Source organism: Scomber scombrus, unplaced genomic scaffold (genome assembly GCF_963691925.1).
Source record: "Scomber scombrus unplaced genomic scaffold, fScoSco1.1 SCAFFOLD_128, whole genome shotgun sequence".
NCBI lineage: Eukaryota > Metazoa > Chordata > Actinopteri > Scombriformes > Scombridae > Scomber > Scomber scombrus.
Genome location: NW_026910736.1, coordinates 2,756 through 10,000, shown reverse-complemented (window position 1 = coordinate 10,000; position 7,245 = coordinate 2,756).

The following is a 7,245-nucleotide window of genomic DNA, read 5'->3' as shown; positions in this document are numbered from 1 at the left end:
CTCTCTTTATATATAGATAAGTCATCTTCTCTCTTTATATATAGATAAGTCATCTTCTCTCTTTATATATAGATAAGTCATCTTCTCTCTTTATATATAGATAAGTCATCTTCTCTCTTTATATATAGATAAGTCATCTTCTCTCTTTATATATAGATAAGTCATCTTCTCTCTTTATATATAGATAAGTCATCTTCTCTCTTTATATATAGATAAGTCATCTTCACTCTTTATATATAGATAAGTCATCTTCTCTCTTTATATATAGATAAGTCATCTTCACTCTTTATATATAGATAAGTCATCTTCACTCTTTATATATAGATAAGTCATCTTCTCTCTTTATATATAGATAAGTCATCTTCACTCTTTATATATAGATAAGTCATCTTCTCTCTTTATACTATAGATAAGTCATCTTCACTCTTTATACTATAGATAAGTCATCTTCTCTCTTTATACTATAGATAAGTCATCTTCTCTCTTTATATATAGATAAGTCATCTTCTCTCTTTATATATAGATAAGTCATCTTCTCTCTTTATATATAGATAAGTCATCTTCTCTCTTTATACTATAGATAAGTCATCTTCACTCTTTATATATAGATAAGTCATCTTCTCTCTTTATATATAGATAAGTCATCTTCACTCTTTATACTATAGATAAGTCATCTTCACTCTTTATACTATAGATAAGTCATCTTCACTCTTTATACTATAGATAAGTCATCTTCTCTCTTTATACTATAGATAAGTCATCTTCACTCTTTATATATAGATAAGTCATCTTCACTCTTTATACTATAGATAAGTCATCTTCTCTCTTTATACTATAGATAAGTCATCTTCACTCTTTATATATAGATAAGTCATCTTCTCTCTTTATACTATAGATAAGTCATCTTCTCTCTTTATACTATAGATAAGTCATCTTCTCTCTTTATATATAGATAAGTCATCTTCTCTCTTTATACTATAGATAAGTCATCTTCTCTCTTTATACTATAGATAAGTCATCTTCTCTCTTTATATATAGATAAGTCATCTTCTCTCTTTATATATAGATAAGTCATCTTCACTCTTTATATATAGATAAGTCATCTTCTCTCTTTATACTATAGATAAGTCATCTTCACTCTTTATATATAGATAAGTCATCTTCTCTCTTTATATATAGATAAGTCATCTTCTCTCTTTATATATAGATAAGTCATCTTCACTCTTTATACTATAGATAAGTCATCTTCACTCTTTATACTATAGATAAGTCATCTTCTCTCTTTATATATAGATAAGTCATCTTCTCTCTTTATATATAGATAAGTCATCTTCTCTCTTTATATATAGATAAGTCATCTTCTCTCTTTATATATAGATAAGTCATCTTCTCTCTTTATATATAGATAAGTCATCTTCTCTCTTTATATATAGATAAGTCATCTTCTCTCTTTATATATAGATAAGTCATCTTCACTCTTTATATATAGATAAGTCATCTTCTCTCTTTATATATAGATAAGTCATCTTCTCTCTTTATATATAGATAAGTCATCTTCTCTCTTTATATATAGATAAGTCATCTTCACTCTTTATACTATAGATAAGTCATCTTCTCTCTTTATATATAGATAAGTCATCTTCTCTCTTTATATATAGATAAGTCATCTTCTCTCTTTATATATAGATAAGTCATCTTCACTCTTTATATATAGATAAGTCATCTTCTCTTTATATATAGATAAGTCATCTTCTCTTTATATATAGATAAGTCATCTTCTCTTTATATATAGATAAGTCATCTTCTCTTTATATATAGATAAGTCATCTTCTCTCTTTATACTATAGATAAGTCATCTTCTCTCTTTATATATAGATAAGTCATCTTCTCTTTATATATAGATAAGTCATCTTCTCTCTTTATACTATAGATAAGTCATCTTCTCTCTTTATATATAGATAAGTCATCTTCACTCTTTATATATAGATAAGTCATCTTCTCTCTTTATATATAGATAAGTCATCTTCTCTCTTTATATATAGATAAGTCATCTTCTCTCTTTATACTATAGATAAGTCATCTTCACTCTTTATATATAGATAAGTCATCTTCTCTCTTTATACTATAGATAAGTCATCTTCTCTCTTTATACTATAGATAAGTCATCTTCTCTCTTTATACTATAGATAAGTCATCTTCTCTCTTTATATATAGATAAGTCATCTTCTCTCTTTATACTATAGATAAGTCATCTTCACTCTTTATATATAGATAAGTCATCTTCTCTTTATATATAGATAAGTCATCTTCTCTTTATATATAGATAAGTCATCTTCTCTCTTTATATATAGATAAGTCATCTTCACTCTTTATATATAGATAAGTCATCTTCACTCTTTATATATAGATAAGTCATCTTCACTCTTTATATATAGATAAGTCATCTTCTCTCTTTATATATAGATAAGTCATCTTCTCTCTTTATATATAGATAAGTCATCTTCTCTCTTTATACTATAGATAAGTCATCTTCTCTCTTTATATATAGATAAGTCATCTTCACTCTTTATACTATAGATAAGTCATCTTCTCTCTTTATATATAGATAAGTCATCTTCACTCTTTATATATAGATAAGTCATCTTCTCTCTTTATATATAGATAAGTCATCTTCTCTCTTTATATATAGATAAGTCATCTTCTCTCTTTATATATAGATAAGTCATCTTCTCTCTTTATATATAGATAAGTCATCTTCACTCTTTATACTATAGATAAGTCATCTTCTCTCTTTATATATAGATAAGTCATCTTCACTCTTTATATATAGATAAGTCATCTTCTCTCTTTATATATAGATAAGTCATCTTCTCTCTTTATACTATAGATAAGTCATCTTCACTCTTTATACTATAGATAAGTCATCTTCTCTCTTTATACTATAGATAAGTCATCTTCACTCTTTATATATAGATAAGTCATCTTCTCTCTTTATACTATAGATAAGTCATCTTCTCTCTTTATACTATAGATAAGTCATCTTCACTCTTTATATATAGATAAGTCATCTTCTCTCTTTATACTATAGATAAGTCATCTTCTCTCTTTATATATAGATAAGTCATCTTCACTCTTTATACTATAGATAAGTCATCTTCTCTCTTTATATATAGATAAGTCATCTTCACTCTTTATACTATAGATAAGTCATCTTCTCTCTTTATATATAGATAAGTCATCTTCTCTCTTTATATATAGATAAGTCATCTTCTCTCTTTATATATAGATAAGTCATCTTCACTCTTTATATATAGATAAGTCATCTTCTCTCTTTATATATAGATAAGTCATCTTCACTCTTTATACTATAGATAAGTCATCTTCTCTCTTTATATATAGATAAGTCATCTTCTCTCTTTATATATAGATAAGTCATCTTCACTCTTTATATATAGATAAGTCATCTTCACTCTTTATACTATAGATAAGTCATCTTCTCTCTTTATATATAGATAAGTCATCTTCTCTCTTTATATATAGATAAGTCATCTTCTCTCTTTATATATAGATAAGTCATCTTCACTCTTTATATATAGATAAGTCATCTTCTCTCTTTATATATAGATAAGTCATCTTCTCTCTTTATATATAGATAAGTCATCTTCACTCTTTATACTATAGATAAGTCATCTTCTCTCTTTATATATAGATAAGTCATCTTCTCTCTTTATATATAGATAAGTCATCTTCACTCTTTATATATAGATAAGTCATCTTCACTCTTTATATATAGATAAGTCATCTTCACTCTTTATATATAGATAAGTCATCTTCTCTCTTTATATATAGATAAGTCATCTTCACTCTTTATACTATAGATAAGTCATCTTCTCTCTTTATATATAGATAAGTCATCTTCTCTCTTTATATATAGATAAGTCATCTTCACTCTTTATATATAGATAAGTCATCTTCTCTCTTTATATATAGATAAGTCATCTTCTCTCTTTATATATAGATAAGTCATCTTCACTCTTTATACTATAGATAAGTCATCTTCTCTCTTTATATATAGATAAGTCATCTTCTCTCTTTATATATAGATAAGTCATCTTCACTCTTTATATATAGATAAGTCATCTTCTCTCTTTATATATAGATAAGTCATCTTCACTCTTTATATATAGATAAGTCATCTTCTCTCTTTATATATAGATAAGTCATCTTCTCTCTTTATATATAGATAAGTCATCTTCTCTCTTTATATATAGATAAGTCATCTTCACTCTTTATATATAGATAAGTCATCTTCTCTCTTTATATATAGATAAGTCATCTTCACTCTTTATATATAGATAAGTCATCTTCTCTCTTTATATATAGATAAGTCATCTTCACTCTTTATATATAGATAAGTCATCTTCTCTCTTTATATATAGATAAGTCATCTTCTCTCTTTATATATAGATAAGTCATCTTCTCTCTTTATATATAGATAAGTCATCTTCACTCTTTATATATAGATAAGTCATCTTCTCTCTTTATATATAGATAAGTCATCTTCTCTCTTTATACTATAGATAAGTCATCTTCACTCTTTATATATAGATAAGTCATCTTCTCTCTTTATATATAGATAAGTCATCTTCTCTCTTTATATATAGATAAGTCATCTTCACTCTTTATATATAGATAAGTCATCTTCTCTCTTTATATATAGATAAGTCATCTTCTCTCTTTATATATAGATAAGTCATCTTCTCTCTTTATACTATAGATAAGTCATCTTCTCTCTTTATATATAGATAAGTCATCTTCTCTCTTTATATATAGATAAGTCATCTTCTCTCTTTATATATAGATAAGTCATCTTCTCTCTTTATATATAGATAAGTCATCTTCACTCTTTATATATAGATAAGTCATCTTCTCTCTTTATATATAGATAAGTCATCTTCACTCTTTATATATAGATAAGTCATCTTCACTCTTTATACTATAGATAAGTCATCTTCTCTCTTTATATATAGATAAGTCATCTTCTCTCTTTATATATAGATAAGTCATCTTCACTCTTTATATATAGATAAGTCATCTTCTCTCTTTATATATAGATAAGTCATCTTCTCTCTTTATATATAGATAAGTCATCTTCTCTCTTTATATATAGATAAGTCATCTTCACTCTTTATATATAGATAAGTCATCTTCTCTCTTTATATATAGATAAGTCATCTTCTCTCTTTATATATAGATAAGTCATCTTCACTCTTTATATATAGATAAGTCATCTTCTCTCTTTATATATAGATAAGTCATCTTCTCTCTTTATATATAGATAAGTCATCTTCTCTCTTTATATATAGATAAGTCATCTTCTCTCTTTATATATAGATAAGTCATCTTCTCTCTTTATATATAGATAAGTCATCTTCTCTCTTTATATATAGATAAGTCATCTTCTCTCTTTATATATAGATAAGTCATCTTCTCTCTTTATATATAGATAAGTCATCTTCTCTCTTTATATATAGATAAGTCATCTTCTCTCTTTATATATAGATAAGTCATCTTCTCTCTTTATATATAGATAAGTCATCTTCTCTCTTTATATATAGATAAGTCATCTTCTCTCTTTATATATAGATAAGTCATCTTCTCTCTTTATATATAGATAAGTCATCTTCTCTCTTTATACTATAGATAAGTCATCTTCTCTCTTTATATATAGATAAGTCATCTTCTCTCTTTATATATAGATAAGTCATCTTCTCTCTTTATATATAGATAAGTCATCTTCACTCTTTATATATAGATAAGTCATCTTCTCTCTTTATACTATAGATAAGTCATCTTCTCTCTTTATATATAGATAAGTCATCTTCTCTCTTTATACTATAGATAAGTCATCTTCTCTCTTTATATATAGATAAGTCATCTTCTCTCTTTATATATAGATAAGTCATCTTCTCTCTTTATATATAGATAAGTCATCTTCTCTCTTTATATATAGATAAGTCATCTTCACTCTTTATATATAGATAAGTCATCTTCTCTCTTTATATATAGATAAGTCATCTTCACTCTTTATATATAGATAAGTCATCTTCTCTCTTTATATATAGATAAGTCATCTTCTCTCTTTATATATAGATAAGTCATCTTCTCTCTTTATATATAGATAAGTCATCTTCACTCTTTATACTATAGATAAGTCATCTTCTCTCTTTATATATAGATAAGTCATCTTCACTCTTTATATATAGATAAGTCATCTTCTCTCTTTATATATAGATAAGTCATCTTCTCTCTTTATATATAGATAAGTCATCTTCTCTCTTTATATATAGATAAGTCATCTTCTCTCTTTATATATAGATAAGTCATCTTCTCTCTTTATACTATAGATAAGTCATCTTCTCTCTTTATATATAGATAAGTCATCTTCTCTCTTTATACTATAGATAAGTCATCTTCACTCTTTATATATAGATAAGTCATCTTCTCTCTTTATATATAGATAAGTCATCTTCTCTCTTTATATATAGATAAGTCATCTTCACTCTTTATATATAGATAAGTCATCTTCTCTCTTTATACTATAGATAAGTCATCTTCTCTCTTTATATATAGATAAGTCATCTTCACTCTTTATATATAGATAAGTCATCTTCTCTCTTTATATATAGATAAGTCATCTTCTCTCTTTATACTATAGATAAGTCATCTTCTCTCTTTATACTATAGATAAGTCATCTTCACTCTTTATATATAGATAAGTCATCTTCACTCTTTATATATAGATAAGTCATCTTCTCTCTTTATATATAGATAAGTCATCTTCTCTCTTTATATATAGATAAGTCATCTTCTCTCTTTATACTATAGATAAGTCATCTTCTCTCTTTATATATAGATAAGTCATCTTCTCTCTTTATATATAGATAAGTCATCTTCTCTCTTTATATATAGATAAGTCATCTTCTCTCTTTATATATAGATAAGTCATCTTCACTCTTTATACTATAGATAAGTCATCTTCTCTCTTTATATATAGATAAGTCATCTTCTCTCTTTATATATAGATAAGTCATCTTCTCTCTTTATATATAGATAAGTCATCTTCTCTCTTTATACTATAGATAAGTCATCTTCACTCTTTATATATAGATAAGTCATCTTCACTCTTTATATATAGATAAGTCATCTTCTCTCTTTATATATAGATAAGTCATCTTCTCTCTT